The 23,914-nt window shown below is 35.6% G+C and overlaps 1 protein-coding gene across 1 annotated transcript in view; it reads right to left on the reverse strand.

Moving 5' to 3' along the window:
- The window catches only part of EYS (eyes shut homolog), a 1,981,143-nt gene that overhangs the window by 780,251 nt on the left and 1,176,978 nt on the right, over positions 1-23,914 (reverse strand). The window lies entirely within an intron of this gene.

The following is a 23,914-nucleotide window of genomic DNA, read 5'->3' on the forward strand; positions in this document are numbered from 1 at the left end:
TTTGATATCATTGGTCTATCCAAGCTTATGTCATAATGACATCCTGAAATAATCACACACATACTGTCCTTTTATTGTAAAGTTTTTATTTAAATCTCATCCTTTTGTGAAGGGACTTAACTAAAAACATTTGATAGCCTGTGCAAGATAAGAGAGTAGATTTTTAATGAATTACTTTTAGTTAAAATTGTACTATTCGGCTCACAATTTTGCCACAAGATTAGTTTTGAATCTTAGCTTTTCTTACTATTTATTTTGATGAAAGAAAATCATGATAATAGTTACTGTACAGCATTTATTTTATTAGACAACTTGTAGTTGCTAGGCAACCAAAGAAGGTTTAGAAGAAAACTAGAAGGTTCTAAAATAAAAGAGGACTATGCACCTGTCTCTATGAGTTGGAATCGACTCCACAACAATGGTTTTTGTTTTTTTTTGTTTTTTTATAGGAACCCTAGTAGTGCAGAGGTTAAGAAGTGCTTGGCTGCTAACCAAAAGGTCATCAGTTTGAACCCACCAGTCACTCCTTGGGAGATGTAAAGATTACAGCCTTGGAAACCCTATGGAGTAGTTCTGCTCTGTCCTTTAGGGTCGCTATGAGTCAGAGTCAACTCAATGGCAATGGGTACACATTGTAATTTAATAAAACTCTAGGTATATTTACCTGTATATATTTTGGGAGATTATACGTTGAAATATAAAAATTTTACCAATAACAATTGTTCTATGCTCTTTCTTAAGTAGCCTGGGTGGCACGAGCTGTTTGTGATCCACTGCTAGCACAAAGGTTGATGGTTCGAACTCACCCAGTTGCTCTGTGGAAGAAAGTCCTGGTGAACTGCTTCCGTAAAGATTGTAGCCAAGAAAACCCTGTGGAGCAGTGCTGTTCTGTCATATATGGGGTCACCATGAGCCAGGAGCTAGCTTATGCTAGCGACTGATCATGAGTATGACGCAGAACAGGGCAACATTTTGTTCTGTTTTACGTAAGGCTTCCAGGAGTGGGAGTTGACTCAACTGTAGCTATCTGTTTATCTATTACCATCATGATTGGGTCCTAGCTTCAATTGTGCCACTTAATCGCACTGCTAGATTAAGCAAGTCATGTAAACCCCCTAACAATTAATTTCTTCTTCTTTACAGTGGAAATAGTAATAGTTACCTTTACTTAATTTGCAGAATCATTGTATTATATTCACTGTTTTGATTTTTTTCTTTTTTTAATTAAAAAGACTATGCCATTTAGCCCAGGAAGGCTTCAATTAGCTGCCCTGGAAAGAAATAGTCCCACCTCATTGCCCTCTATGCGTGCTGCCCTACTGTGCTTATCTCCTTAACTCGTGCTAACTACTTGCATGTTTATCTTAAACATCAGATTGCATGTTTCCATAATGTATGTCACATTTCAGATACTCTGTGGAGAGATGCTAAACGAATATGTAAATGAATAACAAAGAGATGTGATGAATGAATGTTGATGTTTAAAGTAACATGACTGTTTCTCTGCTTTTAGATTTGGAGAGCACAATAGCAACTCTTTCAGAGTGAGGGAATAACAAAAACATTCCCCAGAAGATCTCTGGGTGCATCCAAGGAGATGTATCTACTCACTCACAGAAAGTGGAGAAGCATAGGACATATATATATATACACATACACACACATATGTATATATATATATATTCATTATTATCACCAGAGAGATACAAGCAATATCTGTTTGAAACAACTTCCTTGCCTTGAAGGCATATAAATGGATCATAAGGGAACACACACATACACACATATTTTCTAACACTTGTGTAGGTTTTTAGATCTGCCGTCAAAAAGCACACCAAATGATAACAATTAATTTTTAGTCTACAGATTTCAAATAGGACTGAACAAATTATACCATTCAGTTTGTGCTTGACATGAAATGATGTAGGGAAGTTATAGTCCTATGAAATATTCATGTTAAATCTACTGAGAAGCCAGGATTCAGTACTATAAAGGGAGCAGGAAGCTATGCAGTGGAATACAGGGATATGATTCTCTAATATAACAGAAAGGAAGACATTCTCTCCTGATTTCCACTCCCTGCCATTCTTCAAAAGTGTCTGTGACATACTGACTCATCCCCTACCAATGGCTCTCCAAGCCCCTCACACCTTCTCCCAGTGTAAATCATACCTCCCCTTCAAGGGCTCTACATAGCCATGTCTCCTTGGATTCATTCTTTATTCTCCGATTAAAAGTCATGTTTTCTTCTCCTCTCACCTCCTAAGTATTGAATTCTGCACTTGCATTCTCTATGTTTTATGCAGGTACATATGCCCTATCCAGCTTGTTGGAGAATAAGCTACTTGAGCATAGGGACATAACTCATATTTTATTTGAAATCACTCCACCTCACATTGCCACTTATGTTTGGAGTCTTAACATCATGGAATTTTATAACTGGAGCTGATCTAGATCAGACTCACATCTTGTCTGTTTTCAGAACATAATTTAGCCCCTGACTCATGCTGTCTAATCTACAAATGTCACCATAATTATGCTTTTTTTCTTCTTCCTACACACTCCATTGCTCATCCACCCTCCTTTTTCTCCTTGTTATTATGGCAGTCTCATTACTTTGGAGATGTATCCTCTAAGCTTCTGCTGACAACTCACAAATGATTTCCACTAGAAACAAAGGTAAACCATGGTATTATTAATGAGATATTTCAGAAACATCATGAGTTAAATAGGAATCGATGGACCTCCTGACAAATTACTGAATAAAAATATTGCTTCACAGTGAAATATATATTTCATGCTTGATAATCTGTTGTTTGGGAAAAAAAACCCTTTGGAACGTAAAGCAATGTAGACTAGCAGAAATGTTTCAGGAAATATTTGTTTTCAAGTCGGTGCTCTCTTATTTACTGGCGAAATGAACTCAAACAAAACATGGTCTCTCAATCTCACTTTTCTTATCTAGGAAATAGTCCTCTAATTTCTGTCCCTCTTATCACCACTGTGTCACATATATTACGGTAAAGCACCTGTACTTAGTACATGCATGATCTTTTGTGCCTGTATTCATCCTTTCCACTTCTTAGAATGGTTTCTACCAATTGTGTTCTTAGAAATTTTTTTTTCTTGGCAAATCTCAACACAGATACTGAGCTTCCTTATAAAAGCCTACCATGGTTTCAGAGGGCATTTAGGTGATTCAATTACTTGCATTCCTGTCATCCTTTGTATGTACATTCAATAAATATATTATTTTTTGTATAATATTACATTTTAATGACCTTTTCGCCATTTAAATGTAAAATTTGAGGGATTATAACTTTGTTTTTATTTATCTTTCTAGCCCAGGACCTTGAACAATGTATACAATAGATGCTTAATAAAACTAGTTGAATAAAGAAAACCAAAATGTTTGAGAAATTTTAAACTTCTAAATGTTTTAAATTTGCCCGTAGAGTCTAAAGTTCTATAAAAAGCAAATATATTATTCCTAACATTTGTAAGAATATTAAATGACACATTTGTCTGTTATTTCTATTTGATGACTGGTTGATAAATTAATAATATTAATATTACTCATGTTTATGTAATTTATTCTACGTCAAATAATATGTAAATTGCTTTACAAGGTTTATCTTATTTAATCTCCATAATAATCATATAAGGTAGGTACTATTATTAAAGTTGGGGGAAACTGAAGTTTTGAGAGTTTATATATTTTCTCTATGGTCACAAAGATAGTAAACAGACTCAACTCTGTCTTATATAAAAGCCTCCTATTTTATAATGATAATATTTAAATTTATCTCAGTTTAAAAAATAATTTTCTTACAAATGTATAAGGACACAAAGGAAATCAAGAAAATTTCATAAAAAAGGTAAATTATCTTTTTTCAGAGTTTTATAACCAATAGAAGACTATGCAGTTTATTTTATTTGTATGCAAACAAGTTGAAAATAATTGTGAGAGAGCAATGTGATTGTACAAGGTAAGTTTTCAGACATTTATTCAATGTCATATAATATTTAGTGAAATCACAAAGTGTTGAATATTTTCCTTACACTATCAAAATATGGAATCAATTCAGTGAAAATTGTAGTGAAAGTTAATCTTCAGCTAATGTGGTTTAGTATAAAGTGTTTTAAATTAATAATTAAGATATTAGGATCGTAGTTCTTTTTGTTCTTCTAATATTGTTATGACACTCATTAGTTCTTGTCTAGACTACTGTAATCACCTCCTAAGCTGACTTCAAGACCCAAGTCTTTTCAGCATTCTTCTCAGGGTTGCAGAATTACTTTCCAGAAAGAGTTTTGATTATGTCACTTTCCTACTCTGTGATATTGCTGACCCAATAAAATCAAATATTTAGCATGACATTCAAAGCCTTTCAAGGAGTGTCACTCTCTTATTTTACCATTTACTTTACAGTATTATCAGTTGTTATCAACTCCCATCAATTTCTTATTGTAAATGCTAGATGCACTGGAAAATCCACCTTTGTCCTGCCACACTAGGTGAAGCAGTATTTTCTGAACATACAAATGCCTCAATCCCTGTCTTCAAATGCCATCTTTCTCCAAATTTGAGGCCACTTCCTTTCATCTTGAAGTTTACTTGCTTCAGTCTATGGCAGTAAAATTTTTGGGGGGAGAATTTAAATCATTTAAGATAAACAAATTAAACTAGTTATAACATTTTAAACAGTTTCATTAGCATTGTATTTGATATCTAATTCTGCCTGTAGATATAGAATCTATCAGAGTAAGTTAAGTTGCAGTAACAAGCAATCCCCCAAATCTCACTCCCCCAAATCTCACTGACATAATACAACAAATGTTTATTTTGTTTTATTTTTGTGCACAAAAGAAATGTATGGACTATATGGAGCCATGGAGAGTTCAGAAAATATTTGAGCAACAATAGTTAAAACAGAATAAATATATTGCCACCAAACTGGCAGTCTGAAATGCAGCCTTTTAAGTGAAGCTATAGATATGTGAAAATCAGTCTCAGGAATCCATTGTCATGCCTCACAAATGCACATTGCAGAAATCATGGGCAAGCTTTTCCACACAAGCAGTATTGTGCAAATTCTAAATAAAAATGCCATTTCATTCATCAGCACCAATGTCTACTAAATATCACCACCAACTCATGTAATGTCGCATTGAATTAAAAAAATGTGGTATTCCATGAAGGCTGGGAACTTTATTTCCTGTGGATTTTAACCATTCATAACTGCACAACCAGGTGCCATAGTAAATATCAATTCAGTTTTTTATCCATAAATCTGTCAGTAAACATCTCTGTTATCATATATCAATCATGTCAATAAATAGTTTTCTGATTTAAATGATACACTGATATTATTGTCATTTCAATTTGTGAGCAATTTAATTGTGGACTTTCTCATGGACTTTAAAAAACATTTTCTCCACAGTAGTTCTAATCCTTAAATGAGAAGAGTGAAGTAAAATTTAATCTTTATGCAATGTTACAGTTCAATGAATGTTAATAAGAATTCATCAAACTGTGTAGCTGAAAGGATAACAAAACATAAAATATATTGCAGAATTAAGTATTGATTAACAAGAAGAAAAGTGAAATATACGGATTAAAATGTCAGATATTGACATTCTCTGCTGTTTCATTATGTCGATAGCAGTAAACGTTATAAATCTCAAATTTACCAGGCAGAATGTCATGCAATTTGTCCAACGCAGTTTAGCTAAAACGAGGTTTGTTGCTTATGTAATCAACTTGTTAATTCTCCTGGCCCTTATTCTACTGCTGTTGCATAAATCCTCAACCATAAACTACAACATACATTTTAATTTGCTTGCCATCAGGTTAAACAAAAGACATGTATTCATTCAAGCTGTGTTGTCCTTATACCGATTATTGTGTCCAGATTTCCCGCAAGACTGATTTTTTAAGTTTTGATTCACATTAATGTTGGAATATACCATATTTCCACCAATAATCTTGATGTTATCTTTTACTGTTTACATAATCATAAGTTTTGAAGAATGTTCAATATTCAAGGTGAACTAATTTTCCTCAAATATGACTTTTTTGGGGTCTGAATATATTTAATGCTCTGTTTGTTTTTGGTAATTATTATAATAAACCATGGAAAATTTATTAAAACGATCTCTTAATTTAGAATACAAATAACCAGAAAACTTGTGTTAGTGCTAATTTTACACATTATTTCTACGACGAGCAAAAAAGAAAAAAAAAAGAAAGTGAATGGACTGATTTGAGATTTTTAAATAAAGAAAAATCTCATTTAGAGATCAGTATAGAATTAGTACAAATTCAGTTCAATCTCACGTCATAGAATGCTGAGCTTGAAAGAGACCAGAGAATCTACTTAAACCTCTCATCTTTAGAAGAGGAAACAGATTGAATTAATTTGCTCAAAGAATCTCACAGTGTTAGATACAAAGCCAAAATAAGAACTCAGATTTACTCAGGCCCAGTGGTCATGCTGCTATATCTCAAGTGCGTAAGTTCAACTCACCAAGCCATTATGGACATAGGAGCCCTGGTGGTACAAATGGTTACATGCTCAGCCGTTTATTGAAAGGTTGGCAGTTCGAACTCACCCAGTGGCTCCACAGGAGAAAGACTTGGCAATCTGCTTCCAAAAGGATTACAGCCAAGAAGACCCTACAGGGAAGTTCTATTCTGTCACATGAGGTCACTGAGTTGAAAATTACTCAATGGCTCTAACAACAAGAACACTCTATGTAGAGTAATATAAGGCATTCAAAGTCCTTAATATCTGACCTCTACGATAAAGAGACTTGTAGTCGGATTTCATTTTGAATTAGGACACATTCATCTGTTAGCAGCAAATAACTCTCAGCTCAAACTTCATTTTAAAAATAAGTTCATGTATATGCTCATATACAGAAAGGACAAAGATGGTAAGGTAAGCTCAGGTTTCGTTGGTTCAGCCTCACTGCCACGCTATCAGGTCTCTCTTTTCACAGCATAACGTTTCTCCTAAAGTTAATTCCCTCAGTGACTGCCAGAAACAATGAGAGTTATATTCTCCAGTTCTTATCCAACGAAATATAGAAAAAGTTTTTTTTCCCAGAAGACACTTCTCCTACCTCATTGGTCTAAGATGTCTTAGACTGCCTATTCCTGAAACAGTTACTTACAAAGGGAGATACTGTAAATATTTTGTCAGTGTGTCAATTGATACATTGTTAATGAGTTAGTCAATGTGAAGTGGTATTGGGGACTCAAGCGTCTATTATCAATATATTACTTTACTCTCAAATAATCAGTATTGGCCACTATATATCCTTACCTTCAAAATACTTTACCTATATGTATGTAGATTAACCAAAGATTTAATTTTTAAGAGGAGAGCTTATCATTTTATTAAACATGGCTTTTCCATTTTCTGCATGCATGCGTATGACTGGAAAAATTACTTAACTGCTGTATGCCACAGTTTACTCATCTGCTTGGTGGAAATAATAGTACCTGTCTCAAATGTTTTGGAAAAATGAATATGTTGCTGTAACAAAGTGCTTATAATGATGCATGTATATAGTGTTTAATCAGTGTTATTTACAACTATTATCATTGTTGTTGCCATTTTTCTGTTATTATTATTAACAAGACAAAAATACACAAATGTTGTATTTCAGCACAGAGTGTTAAGGAAAAGTATTTTTGATTGCAAACTGCATCTGCTGGGTAGTGAACATCTAATGGAAACGTGAATATTGCAAACAGAAGCTAATGACTGTTTTATCTGCAGTTTCCTAACTATATATCCCTCTCATATGTCAACTCCTCATGGATGCTCTTCCTAATTTCTCAACACAGTGTTTTCATAATGGAAGCATTAAGTGACTTCCCTTATTAAATAATGAGTGAGTTTACTGAACTATTCATTAAACAAATTTATCAAAAATTTGCTATGTTAGCCACTGGAGCTGACCTAAGTACGAAGAAGATCTCTTTCCTAATGTCTAGGACAAAGCTTAGCAAACTTTTCCTGTAGAGGGTCAGATTATAAATATTTTAGGCTTTATAGGCCATAGTGTTTTTATTGCAACTACTAAACTCTGGTGATGTAACATGAAAAAGCCATAGAGAATATGTGAACAAATGGGCATTACTGTGTTCCATTAAAATTTTATTTACTGAAAAGTATGTGCAAAGTTCTATGAGATGAAGGAAGAACTTTTTTGGTAGAGACTGATGTCCTACCCTCAAGGGGCAAAACACGTAAACCCTATGTCTTAGTCATCTTGTGCTGCTATAACAGAAATACCACAAGTGGTTGGCTTTAACAAAGAGAAATTTATTCTCTCACAGTCTAGTAGGCTACAAATCCAAATTCAGGGCATCAGCTCCAGGGGAATGCTTTCTCTGTTGGTTCTGGAGGAAGGTCCGTGTCATCAAACTTCCTTTGGTCTGGGAGCTTCTCTGTGCAGGAACCTCAGGTCCAAAGGACACGCTCTGCTTCTGGCACTGCTCTCTTGGTGGTATGAGGTTCCCATGTCTCTCTGCTCGCTTCTCTCTTTTATGTCTCAGAAGAGATTGGCTTAAGACACTACCTAATCTTGTAGACCTCATCAATATAAGTGCCACTAATCCATCTTATTACATCATAGTGGTAGAGTTTACAACACATAGGGAAATCACATCAGATGATATAATGGTAGACAATACTGGGAATACAATACTGGGAATCATGACCTAGCCAAGTTGACAGTTATTTTTGGGGACACAATTTAATCCATGACACCCTGTGATTAATCAAGAAGGTGGTTGAGAGCAATAAGTCAGGAGTATTAAAAAACTGTGGTCTGTTGGGGTACTGAAGAATGTTTTCCCAACCTTGGTGGTGTCTTCCATATGGAAGGAGTTTCCTTAGAATTACATTCCGGGCTTTTCTCCATCTTGTTTCTCGATTGTCACCAAAGGAATCAGAGTGATTTATCTGTTGGTGAGCTTAGAATATAAACACGGCAGATATTGTTGTTGTTAGCTGCCAAGTTGGCACCGAACTAATGGCAACCCCATGCACAATGGAGCAAAGTGCTGCCCGGTCCTATACTATCCTCATGATCCCTTGCAGATCAGATCATTTTGATCCACAGGGATTTTCACTGGCTGATTTTCAAAAGTAGATCACCAGGCCTTTCTTCCTAGTCTGTCTTTGTCTGGAAGCTTTGCTGAAACCTGCAGCATCACCACTGACAGACAGGTGGTGGCTGCTCATGAGGTGCATTGGCCAGGAATTGGTCTCTTGCATGGAAGATGAGAAATCTGCCACTGAACCACCACTCATAAGATAGGTATAGTCCTTCCATTTTTTTCCACTTCTCTCTGGTGGCCCCTGGCATCTGCTTCTGCTCTGTTCCTCAGTAGTTTTGAGAGGGCAGGCTCTGCTTCTGTGCAGAGAGGCTGTACTGGTCAGAGTGGTCAGTAACCAGAGGAGTAAATTTGTTTAATAATTTATAGTTGACTTGACCTCAGATGCAAGTCACATTCTAATATTAAGTTAATTAGTAGTAAAGGTGATATTTTACCACTTTTCTGTCTTAATTTATTTTACATGTGCAAGAGGAAAGGAGGTAGTAATTACTGGGTACCTTTTCAAACTCTGCAATCTATTGCGTTGTTCCAGACCAGTGACATGTAGACAGGGATTGGCATTTTGGAGTGGATTTTGGAGAGGACAGGGCTCATGGGTTTGAACATTGAACTTCAACATGTGAAAAAATAATTTTGACTTTGGTGGTTTGTAGAGGATAATATGAGCCATGAGGTATTTCTCAATTGACTATTAACCGTTGTGACTTAGGCAGATATCTTTTGACCCTGAGGGATGACCATGTAGAATTTCCAGTACTTTGGAGCACAGCAGCTTTCGATGCCCTGTTTGTAGTTGGGCCACCCTCCTGGACCTTAAGACCAATATGAAGGTCTCACTAACTTTAAGCAAAAGTGATCATCTGTAGATATATGCAGGCCATGAGTACCTCAGCCAAATGCTGGCTGTGCAGAGACCTAGCAAGGAGAAACAGACAATGCTGACTCAGCAAAGGTATGAAGTCCTGCAAAGACTGTGACTCAGCAAAGGGCACAAGAGACAAAGGGTAGCCATTGAATGCTTTAAGCAAATTGCTGCTCATGAGTTTAAGGAAGTAAAGTCATGGCCTTCTGGATTTCAACAAAGGTCCCATGCCAAAGCTTTAATTGGCTTGGTTAATCTTAAGTGTAGTCTGCTGTGGCTTGACGTCAGAGTACACAGGCACAGTTTTCCTTACAAATTTATGGCTGAGGTCCAGACATGAGTGTAGGGGAAAGAGACTGTCCAAAAGGATCCTTAGTCATTGGTGTGCAGCATAATGTTTACTGCTTTAAACTACAAGGTGAATTGTTTCTGTAATACTCTAGTTATGATTTGGTTTTAAATTATGGGTCCTTGGCCCAGATGGGCAATGTTGGATCAGGTGTCCCAAATTCCATCCTGCACTTAGGATCAAGGAGAATTCATGGGTCTTGTCCTCAGGTTTAAGAGCCATAAAATTCTCAAACTAGCAAAAATATTGAAGATGAAAATGCACAGCATCTTCAAGGATATTTATTAAATTAGGACTCTGAGGAAGGAGGAGGGAGCCAGGCAAGGCAAGCATAGATCAAGGTCAGGGCTGACATAAACATTGTTCTGATGGGGGAAAATTTACTATGTGTGATTTTAAACAAAAATGTGAAGGACAAAGATTTGGTTGAACCATATATACATTTGGCAGACTCAGAATTTACTGATTTAAGAATACAAAAGAAAAACAAATGTTTGGGTCAGAAAGTAAAAGGAAAGCACTGAGATTCTGGTTGCAGTACTACTTCTAATGTGTTACAGGTGTTAAGTGAACAGGCTTAAGAAGCAGGTTAAATTGGTACTCACTCTCTGAGTGGTCCTATAAGGAGAGGAGAAAAGCAGAGGGGAATGCTAAGGAAAAAAAAAAATGCTTGGAGGAGTATGTGACAGAAGACTTGGTTTTCACTCAGCTATCAGAGGAACAAGCTTAAGAAGCAGCAGCAGCAACTTCAGGTCATGATTTCTTTGAGGATAATTCTCCAGCTGTAAGAATGGAGAATGTTGGAGGGAAATATCCGTAAGGAGCATTTATGACAAGACTCTAACTGTTAGTAACTGTGGCAGTGAGTTTTGTTTTTTTTTTTTGTTTTTTTTTTCTCAATAGACAACTTGGAGGCAGAATCTAGTTACTCTGTCATTGGTCCAAATCGAGGTGGTGAAATGGAGGATATTTTACTTAACTCCCTCCTCTCTCCAGCACTAACATCAACTTGGTGTCCTGATTACAGGCCTCTAGCAGAAATGCAGAAACTATTTCATCATTTTCTATAAATATTTTACTGAGAAAATCCTCCCCTTGATTATGAAAGATTAGTTTTGCACTCCCAAATTGCTGACTACCAAATTAAATACATGACATGCTAAATCAAAGAGGTTACTATTAAATTCCTCAAAGTAAATGACCTCAGACAGGTTGAACTTTATACAATGAATCCAAAGGCAAATATATATTAACTTATTGAGTCTATTATCGAAGGAGACTTGGTGGTGCTGCAGTTAAGTTCTCAGCTGTTAACTGAAAGGTTGGCAGTTTGAATTCACCCAGAGGCTTCATGAGAGAAAAGACCCAGCGATATATGTTCCTGTAAAGATTACAGCTTAGAAAACTCTATGGGCAGTTCTACTCTGTCACATGGAGTCACTATGAGTCAAGTCAAAATACGTAGATTCCACAGCACCTAACAACAAGAAGTCTCCTCGAAGTAAACTATTGCCTACATGAATTACTCATTAATTCATTAGTCAGCACATGTTTATGCATTGTAATTGTATACATTCGGCATATTGACTTAAAAGATAATAGCAAAGTCAGAGAGAACTTGAGAAAAGGTAGTCAAAAGAAAATTATATGCTGGCTTTAAAGAAGTGACAGCTGTTTAAAAATTTTGTTGTTTTTCTACTATAACTTTTTTTTGTAATCACACATGGTTAAACATAGTTACAGGAATTATGAAAATCCTGTCATTACAATATTTTGGAATTCTAAGAGAAAAAGATGAAGTATTTTTTAATTCCTGGAACTTAGACTGCTTTGTGATATGAAATGTTATGCTTCAGCTAGCTCACGATAAAGGGAGAATGCAGTTCTTTCAGCGGCTTTGTGAAAGGCCATATCACAATCAATTCCATAATATTTAGTTTTGAAGGGTACCCACTAAGACAGAAACAAAATATGTTATAGACTCTTGGATTGTCTCACATCCTGCTTGACAGCCTCAGATAACAGAGATCAAGAGTCATGATACATTAACAAGTTTCCAAAATGTTTTTAAGAGATTTTGAATGTTATTTTATAAATAGTAGCATCTTGTTGGTTTTTAAATCTACATTTTCTATATAACTATTTATCAAAATTATTGATTAAATTTATTTACCGCTAAGTAGACAGGGGCTTCTGGGCACAATTATTGCACTTGATTAATCGCTTGCACATTAGTAGAGTAGCAGATGTGGGGTCTGTATATTAAAAATATAAACTGCAACCAGAAGCTGCCCTGGATCCATTTCTAAAGAAAACTATCCGTGTGCCCCAAAAGATCAATTCTGGAATGAAGGAAGGTCAGCTTAGAATAATATAGAATCATGGGTCTCCAAGGAATTTTAAAGGGTTTGACTCAATCCTTGGCTACCTTCACATAAATCATTCAGGCCTAATGAAGGTTGGAAAGCTTGTAAGAGAGATATCTAGGCAAGGAGATGATCACATTCACTGGAGGTGGAATCTTCTCATACATCAAGTCTACAACTATTCTGTTGCAGTTTACACTAATTTATCTTTTTGCAGTGAATGTGGCAGTCTACTTCTGTAGAGATTTACAGACTTGGAAACCTTATAGGATCTCTATGAGTTGGAATTGATTTGATGGCAGTTGAGTTTTATTTTTTAATATATATATATAATAAATTTCAAGGAGCCCTGGTTGTGCAGTGGTTAGAGTGCTCAACTCTAACCAAAATGTCGGTGGTTGAAGCCACCAGCTGCTCTGTGGGAGAAAGATGTGGCAGTCTGTTTCCATAAAGAGTATAGCCTTGGCTGTCCTATAGGGCCACTTTGAGTCAGAATAGACTTGATGGCAACATTTCCTTTTCTTCTTCTTTATTAAAATAATAAATTACATAGCTCCATAAATTACATAGCTGGGATAATCATTCTAGCGAGGAATTTGAGAGCTTTGATGCAAGGTTTCTTCATCTTTGCTCCACATTATACTCCATATAGTACAAATAAAAAAGAATGCAACAATAGAGTTTCCTAGGCTATAAATCATTAAAATAAAATCATTTAGCATTTGTGCATTAACTAGTCTATAGAGATTCACTAACAATTTATTGAGAGATGCTTAGTTGAAAATCCTTTTTCCTGTTTAGTAGAAATGAATTTTTTAAAGAAAAACTTCAGAGAGAGAATGAATTTTTATCAGAGGTACCATTTTATATATGACACAGTCTATTGTTACAAGAAAGTTTGTTACTGTATTATAAACTGCTTATCCTTAACCTGAAATCATACAGAAATAGAAAAAATGAAAAGAAGATAAAAGTAAAAAACAATTGTCAAATAGTAAAGTTACATGAATTTCTGGAAGATTTAATGCCATAAAAAACTACAATCATTTCTATTCTAACTGGATAATTTGATTAGTATTGAAACAAGTGAATCATAAGCATATTTTTGAATCACTATCCATTTCAAATTTGACATTAATATATCACTTATATTTTCTATGAAATTATCAATTAAGTTCCAATATAAAGGTATTAGAGCTAAAGGAAGAGAATACACTGATGTTAATATTTACCATTTTTCATTTCTTATTTTGAACTCATAATGATGTTTTAAATGGGTTGTTATAAATAATTCCATAGTTTTATAATTCTGATTTGCACTTTCTAGCAAATAAATGTGTATGCATATATACATCATCCTTAAAACCTATGTAATACATACATATACATATATGGAGCACTGATGGTGCAGTGGTTAAGAGCTCGGCTGCTAACCAAAACGTCCACAGTTCGAATCCACCGGCCCCTTCTTGAAAACCCTATGGGGCAGCTCTACTCTGTCCTGTAGAGTTCCTATGAATCGGAATCGACTTGATGGCAACAGGTTTGGTTCTTTTGGTTTCTATACACACACACACACACACATATATATATATACACACACGTATATATATACACATATATGTGTGTGTGTATGTGTATGTCTGTATATATATATGTATCTCCACCAATTGTCTGTCAGTTTGTTGTACTGTGCAGGCTTGTGTGTTGATGTGATACTGTAAGCTATGGTACTGGTATTTGAAATACAAGCAGGGTTACCCATGGTGGAAAGTTATCAGCGGAACTTCCAGACTAAGACAGACTAAAAAGAAAGACCTGGTGATCTACTTATGAGTTAAAAAAAAAAAAAAGCCAGTGAAAATGTTATTGATACCCGTAGAACACTGTCTGATACAGTACTGGAAGACGAGCCCCTCAGGTTGGAAGGCACTTAAAATACAACTGGGGAATAGTTGCTTCCTCAAAGAAAAATTGATCTTAATGGCATGAATGGAGTAAAGCTTTTACGACCTAATTTTGCTAATGTGACATGACTCAAAATGAGAAGAAACAGCTGCAAACACCCATTAGTAATTGAAACATGGAATTTATGAAGTATGGATAAAGGAAAATTAGAAATCGTCAAAAATGAAACAGAACATTTAAAGATCCATAGCTTTGGTATTAGTGAACTAATATGAACTGGAACAGAAAATTGTATGGTCTAAAATGCCAGGGGGAACCCTGGTGGCATAGTGGTTAAGAGCTATGGCTGCTAACCAAAAAGGTCGGCAGTTTGAATCCACCAGGTGCCCCTTAGGAACCCTATGGGGCAGTTCTCCTCTGTCCTATAGGGTCACTATGAATTGGAATCAACTCGACAGCAACGAGTTGGTTTTTGTTTTTAATATGCTAGGAATGACAGATTGAAGAGGAACACCATGGCATTCATCAATAAGAACATTTCAAGATCTATCCTGAAGCACAACATTGCCAGTGATAGTATAATATCCATAAGCTTACATGCAAGACCAGTTAATACAACTATTATTCAAATTTACAAGCAACCACTAATGTCAAAGATGAAGAAATGGAAGATTTTTACTAACTTCTGCAATCTGAAATTGATCAAACATGCAGTGAAGATGCGTTGATAATTACTAGTGGTGGGAATGCAAAAGTTGGAAAAAAAGAAAAAGGACCCGTAGCTGGAAAATATGGTCTTGGCAATAGAAATGACACTGGAAATTGCAAGATAGAATTTTGCAAGACCAATGACATATTCATCGTAAATACTTTTTTTCAAAAACACAAACAGTGATTATACACATGGACCTCGCCTGATGGAAAACACAGGAATTAAATCAACTTCGTCTGTTGAAAGAGATGATGGAAAAGTTCAGTATCATCAGCCAGAACAAGGCCAGGGGAAGATTGCAGAACAGAACATCAATTGCTCAAATGCAAGTTCAAGTTGAAGCTGAAGAAAATTAAAACAAGTCCATGAGAGCCAAATTACAACCTTAAGTATATTCTATCTGAATTTAGAGACCATCTCAAGAATAGATTTGATGCATTGAACAGGAATGACTGAAGACCAGACCAATTTTGGGATGACAGCAAGGACATCATGTATGAAGAAAGCAAAAGGTCATTAAAAAAAGACAAGAAAGAAAGAAAAGGCCAAAATGGATGTCAGAAGACACTCTAGAACTAGCTCTTGAACATAGAGTAGCTAAAGCGAATGGGAGAAATGATGAAGAAAAAAGCTGAAGAGATTTCAAAGGGTGGCTCAAGAAGACAAATTAAGTAATATAATGACATGAGCAAAAACCAGGAGTAAGAACACCAAAGGGAAGAACATGCTTGGCATTTCTCAAGCTGAAAAAGCTGAAGTAAAAGTTCAAGCCTTGAGTCACAATATTGAAGAATTCTATGGTCAAAAAATTGAATAAAACAGGAAGTATCTGAAAAAGATGGAAGGAATACGGAGTCACTGTACCAAAGAGAATTGTTTGACATTTAACCATTTCAGGAAGTAGCATATGATCAAGAACTGATGGTACTGAAAGAAGAAGTTCAAGGTAGACTGAAGATATTGGTGAAAGACAAGGCTCCAGGAACCAACAAAATACGAATTGAGATGTTTCAACAAAAGTATGCAATGCGGGAGGCACTCACTAGTATATGCCAATAAATTTGGAAAACAACTAACTGGCCAACCAAATGAAAGAGATCCATATTCGATCCCATTCCAAAGAAAGGTGATCCAACAACAACAAAATGTGGAAATTATTGAACATTATCATTAATATCACAATCGAGTAGAATTACGCTAAATATAACTGAAAACTGTTGCAGCAGGACATTGCAGGGAACTGCCAGCAATTCAAACCGGATTCAGAAGAGAATGTGGAACAAGGGATATCATTGCTGATGTCAGATGGATCTTGGCTGAAAGCAAAGAATATCAGAAAGACGTTTATCTGTGTTTTACTAATTATGCAAAGATATTTGACTGTGTGGATCATAACAAATTATGGATAACATTATGAAGAATGGGAATTCGAGAACACTTAATTGTGCTTATGAGGAACCTGTACATAGACCAAGAAGCAGTTGTTGGAAAAGAACATGGAGATACTGCGTAGTTTAAAATCAGAAGGTGGGAGAGAGAGTTGTAACTTTTCACCATTCTTATTCAATCTATATGTTGAGCAAATAATCTGAGAACTTGAACTATATGAAGAAGAATAAGACAAAGATTGGAGGAAGAGTCATGAACAACCTGCAATATGTAGATGACAACCTTGCCTGATGAAAGTGAAGAGGACTTGAAGCACTTACTGACGAAGATCAAGGACTGCAGCCTTCATTATGGATTATACCTCAACATAAAGAAAATAGAAATCCTCACAGCTGGACCAATAAGCAGCATCACAATAAACAGAGAAAATATTGAAGTTGTCAAGGATTTCGTTTTACTTGGATCCATAATCAACACCCAAGGAAACAGCAGTCAAGAAATCAAATGACATATTGCATTGGGCAAATCTGCTGCAAAAGAAATCTTTAAAATGTTAAAAAGCAAAGATGTCACTTTTAGGACTAAGGAGTGCCTGGACTCAAGCATTGATATTTCCTACCACCTCATATGCATGAGAAAGCTGGACGATGAATAAGGAACACCAAAGAATTGATGCATTTGACTTACAGAATTGGCAAAGAATATTGAATATACCATGGACTTTTCAGAAGAGCTAACAAATTTATCTTGGAAGAAGTACAGCCAGAATTGTCCTTAACGTGAGGATGGCAAGACTTCTTCTCACTTACTTTGGACATGTTATCAGGAGGGCCCAATCCCTGGAGAAGTACATCATGCTTGGTAAAGTAGAGGGTCAGTGAAAAAGAGGAAGACCTTCAATGAGATGGAGTGATGCAGTGGCTGCAACAATGGGCTCAAATATGGTAATGAGGATGGCACAGGAAAAGGCAGTGTTAGGACTTTTGTACATAAGGTCTCTATGAGTTGGAACTGACTTGAGGGCACCAAACAACAACAACTATATACATACATACATATATATATATATATATATAAATAAAGATATCTCAAGATATATCCTTACGTACAATGCTGTCAGTGATAGAATGATATCTATACCCTACAAGGACAACCAATTAATATGACTAATATTAAAATTTACACACACACCACCAAGGCCAAAGATGAAGAAATTGAAGATTTTTACCAATTTCTGAAGCCTGAAATTAATCAAACATGCAATCAAGATGCACTGAAAATTACTAGTGATTGGAATACGAAAACTGGAAACAACAAGGATGGATTGTTGGAAAATATGGCCTTGATGATAGAAACAATGCAGGAGATCACATGGTAGAATTTTGCAAGACCAACAACTTCTTCACTGCAGATACCTTTTTTCAACAACATAAATGACAGCTATATACATGGACCTCACCAGATGGAATACACAGGAATCAAATCTACCACATCTGTGGAAAGAGACAATGAAGAAGCTCAATATCATCAGTCAGAACAAGGCCAGGGCCAGACCGTGGAACAGACCATTGATTACTCATATGTAAGTTCAAGTTGAAACTGAAGAAAATTAGAGCAAGTCCATTAACGCCAAAGTATGACCTTGAGTATATCCTACCTGAATTTAGAGACCATCTCGATAATGGATTTGACACATAGAACACTAATGATCAAAAACCAGATGAGTTGTGGGATAACATCAAGTACATTATACAAGAAGAAAGCAAGAGTTCATTAAAAAGACAGGAGAGAAAAAAAAGGCCAAAATGGATGTCAGAAGAGACTTGAAAGTTGCTCTTGAACATCATGTATTTAAAGCTAACAGAAGAAATGATGAAGTTAAAGGGCTAAACAGAAGATTTCAAAGGGCGCTCAAGAAGACAAAGTTAAGTACTATAATGACATGTGCAAAAACCTGGAAATAGAAAACCACAAGGGAAGGACACATTAGGCATTTCTCAAGCTGAAAGAACTGATGAAAAAATTCAAGCTTCAAGTTGCAATACTGGAGGATTTAAGGGAAAATATTGAAAGACACAGGAAACGTCAAAATGAGATGGAAGGAACACACAGAGTCACTATATCAAAAAGAACTGTTCTACATTCAACCACTGCAGGATATAGCATATGATAAAAAACATATGGTACTGAAGGAAGAAGTCCAAGCTGAACTTAAGACACTGGCAAAAAACAAGGCTTCAGAAATTGACGGAATACCAAGTGAGATGTTTCAACAAACAGCGGCAGTGCTGGAAGTGCTCATTCATCTATGCCAAGAAATTTGGAAGACAGCTACCTGGCCAACTGACTGGAAGAGATCCATATTTATACATATTCCAAGAAAGGTAATCCAACTGACTGCAGAAATTATCGAACAATACCATTAATATCATGTGCGAGAAAATTTTGCTAAAGATTATTCAAAAGCAGTTGCAGCAGTACACTAACTGGGAACTGCTAGAACTTCAAGCCAGATTCAGAAGAGGATGTGGAATGAGGGATATCATTGCTGATGACAGATATATTCTGGCTGAAAGCAGAAAATACCAGAAAGATGTTTACCTGTGTTTTACTGACTATGTGAAGCCCTTTGACTGTGCAGATCAAATTACGGATGACATTGCACAGAATGGAATTCCAGAACAGTTAATTGTGCTCATGTGGAACCTGTACATTGACTGAGAGGCACTCTTTTGAACAAAACATGGGGATAGGTTGTGGTTTAAAGTCAGGAAAAGTGTGCATCAGGGTTGTATCCTTTCACCATACTTAGTCAATCTGTATGCTGAGCAAATAATCCAAGAAGTTGGACTACATGAAGAAGAATGGGGCATCAGGATTGGAGGAAGACTCATTAACAACCTGAGATATGCAGACAACACACCTCACTTGTTGATAGTGAAGCGGACTTGAAGCACTTTCTGGTGAAGATTAAACACTACAGCCTTCAGTATGGATTACACCTCAACATAAAGAAAACAAAAACACTCACAACTGGACCAATAAGCAATACCATGATAAATGGAGAAAAGATTGAAGTTGTCAAGGATTTCATTTTACTTGGCTCCGTAATCAACACCCATGGAATCAGCAGTCAAGAAATCAAGTGACATATTGCATTGTGCAAATCTGCTGCAAAAGACCTCTTTCTAGTGTTAAAAAACAAAGATGTCACTTTAAGGACTAAGGTGCTACTGACCCAAGCTATGGTGTTTTCAATTGTCTCATATGCATGCAAAAGCTGGACAATGAATAAGGAAGACCAAAGAAGAACTGATGCCTTTGAATCATGGTGTTGGTAAAGAGTACTGAATATATCATGGACTTCAAGAAGATTGAACAAATCTGTCTTGGAGGAAATACAGCCAGAATACTCCTTAGAAGCAAGGATGGTGAGACTTCATTTCACATACTTTGGACATGTTATTAGGAGGGACCAGTCCTGGAGAAGGACATCACGCTTGGTAAAGTGGATAGCTAGAGAAAAAGAGGAAGACCCTTACGAACTGGATTGATACAGTGGCTACAACAATGAGCTCAAGCATAACAATGTTTATGAGAATGTTTATATGGAGCCCTGGTGGTGCAGTGGTTAAGTGATACGGCTGCTAACTAAAAGGTTGGCAGTTGGAATCTACCAGCAGCTCCTTGGAAACTCTATGAGGCAGTTCTACTCTTGTCCTATAGCGTTGCTATGAGTTGGAGTCGATTCAATGGCAGTAGGTTTGTTTTTTGTTTTTTGTGTATGTATGTATGTGTGTGTGTGTGTTTAATTTGTATCAATACACATTTCTGGTGTACCTGCCATGTATAAACACTGGGAGTTGAAACCAAGAGACACAGAAAAGTAGCTCTAGGCCTCAAGGGGCAATAAACTATCTTTAATAACAATTTCATCATGTTTCAGTTTTCCTCAAATTAACTGTACAGCATCTTAATCTGTTGTACATGCACGCTGTTTCCTCTTGAGCTACAAATCTCAAACCACCAGACTGCAACGTAAGATTTTCTACATTTAACTACCCATCACATCTATATGTTTAACCCAATTATTTTCACACAAAGTAATTGTTATGATGGTCAGGAAAAAGTGAAATTAACTGGGTGATAGTTGATTTAACTTGGTTTTAAATCCATGAAATTGTAAAGTTGTTTTGACCTATTTCTGAAGAAGAAAATCTTCAAAGAGTGGGAGATTTTTAAGATAACACAAAAATTCAAGTAATTTTTTCTGATAATTGAAAATCTTAATGTATTCTCCAGAAACATTTTCAAAAACCATGATTTCACCAAATCCCAAGTCAGAGGTATTAAATTTAACAAATAGCATCTGTCTTTACTTGGCTTGGCCAAACTCCGGCTCTATATTCTCGTCTGATGTCACCCTCATACAATTCTATTCTGTCAGTTTGGATCTCTCCTTTCATCTGGATAGTGCTTGGAAAACTAAAATGAGAAGTGAGGTTTTCATTGCACAGCTCTATTGTGGTTAGCACCATGGGACACCCAGGTTACTTTGTTATAATAGACTATTCTTATAATTAAATTCAACAAACATATATTCACTACCTATTATTTATAAGGGATTATGCTGCCTGCAATTGGAAAATAGATAATTGACCAAGAAATAATTTCAAATTTGAGAAGTCCCTTATATAAGTAACTTTAGAATGAGGCAAACTGATTATATTAATAAAAATAAAATAAAGTACACAAAATTCAGTTCTAGAAATAACTATTATATAGTCTGAAGGCAGTGTCCTGTATTTGCATTTCCTTTGACCATATTAAGTCAAAGAACACACGTTTAATTGTTAGAATTGAAATTTCCTAATATAATCCCCATTTCATTAGGTCATAATTATATGAGAATCTTTTGGTATCATTTATTATAAACCTTCATTTTTTTCGATCAACAAATAACATTTAAAGATAAACTGAGTCACCTGACTTACCAATTTTGTTAAAAGGTAAACGTAGAGGAAATGTGTAGACAGTACGCTAAAGCTACAATCCTTTGCCTTTGTACCCACTGAGAAATATGCAGGATTTGGGATCATGCTCCAGGTATCTGTCATCTCTGTGCTTTTTTGTAATTGGAGGATAAAAACTCAAAGAGTTGTTAAAAGAAGGATAAAGCTAATACTTAAAAAATGATTTGCACAGTGTCTGGCACAGAGTAAACCTTCAGGAATTATTCGCCTTTATTATCCCTTTCAGGGGCACTGAAATATCTGTTCCTGTTATATTTTCTGCTCCTGGAGGAGGATTGACATGTATGTTCTGGTGTTGTGGCAGATATTTGTGCAACTGCCTAAAAAACAAGGAAGTTGGTCTGCACCACATTTGAGTGTTGAGAGCTATTCGTATGAAAGGATGCTTCCCGGAGGAGAGATTGTGTGAAGCTTTTGTGTCTTTTGGCTTCTGTACAGCGAGATAAGGGTTGCAATTATGTTTACTATTTCCTCTGTGTTATTGGGAAGGTAGTTACTGGCATTTGGAAATATTGAAGTAAATGAGTTATTTTTGGAGTGAAAACAGTTAGTGCTGTACTTCCTGGGCCATGGGACCAATATGTTCTGCATGTGCGATGTGCTTCATGGAACATGGGACCAATATGGCCCACTTGCATTAGTCACCCCTCTGATGACATCTTTTATAAAGTGCTCACATCGCTGATGACATCTTTTATACACGTCCTGAGCCATGGGAGCGATATGTACCGTATTTGTGATGTACTTCATAGAACATGAGAACAATATGGCCTGCTTGCAATTGGCACCCCATTTGTTCAAATAATAAAAATTACCAACAACAATGATTCAGCATCCATTACATTAGTGAAAAAACTTAGCATCACCAAAAAATTCCAGAAAAAAAAATGCTAATTCACCCATATTATCTGATGATTTGTTTGTAAGCATAGTACATTTTTTTCATTATGGTGATGCTTTGAATGCTTTAATTGAAAAGCAATGATTATAGAAATTTGTCGTTTAATAGAAAAATAAATGTTATCATTTACTACTTGTTTATAAAGAGATTTACCTCTAATGATATTAGAAAGCATGCAATACAAGATAATAGGTTCAGAATTTTCCATGCAATTAATAACATGTTATTATATATGGACCATGGAAATATAACATATAACTTGGCAAGATTCTTGTACCTAGTTTTCAACTGTGGTAAAGGGGTTTTCAAATTCAAATTTTCACCAAAACTCTGCTATCTGGTAAGATAATTGAGCTTTCTCAATATATATTTAGTATACATATAAATACTTATAACATTTCCAAGATATAAATACAACCATTTATACATTATCCAAAATAGAAAAATATCTTCCAAATTATTGTAAATATAAAAAAACTAATGCAAAAATTCTAATGTAAAATTTAACTTCTTATTTTTGCTTTAGTTTTGTTCATGTGTTAATTCTTCTGTCATTTTAGATTAATAGACTGCTAACTATCACTTAATCAGCCAACATTCTGGTGTTCTATTTAAAAATTTTAATAAAGCATAATATAAACCATTTGTTTCTGCATTAAAATCTTCAGTATCTGATTCTAACATAAAATATTTTTATATATCTCTGGTTACATGTTGTGTAGCTCTTTAGAAAGGCTGTTTCCTTTCCAGATTCATGATTAATCTTTAGAAGGCCTCACTAATGAATAGTATAATGACAGTGAATCTAGCATACTTTGGCAGAGTCTGGGAAGGCAGTCTTCCAGCAAGGCTATTAATGTCAGAACTAATTTAGTTCTTGGAGAATTTTATTAATTATTAGAATTCATTTTTCATTTTTAAAATCCCTGTTTCTCTATAGCATGAACTGAAATTATGAGTTAAAAACTGAGCAATAATTATCCTTCCTCCCCTTGAATGTTAGGACCTGGGGCCCAGTCTAAATTGTAATTTAGGGATCTTGACCCAGTTAAGTGGGCTCAAGTACATTGTTGTTAGCTGCTGGCCAGAGGGCGACCCCATGCACGAAGGAACAAAACGTTCCCAGTTCTGTATCATCTCCATAATAGGTTACAAATCAGACCGTTGAGATCAATACAGAAACCCAGGGAGAAATGGTACTGTATGTAAAAAAGTCATACATAACAAGCTAAAGCACAATGAGAAGAGTCTAGAT

This window comes from Trichechus manatus, unplaced genomic scaffold (genome assembly GCF_000243295.1).
Source record: "Trichechus manatus latirostris isolate Lorelei unplaced genomic scaffold, TriManLat1.0 scaffold00083, whole genome shotgun sequence".
NCBI lineage: Eukaryota > Metazoa > Chordata > Mammalia > Sirenia > Trichechidae > Trichechus > Trichechus manatus.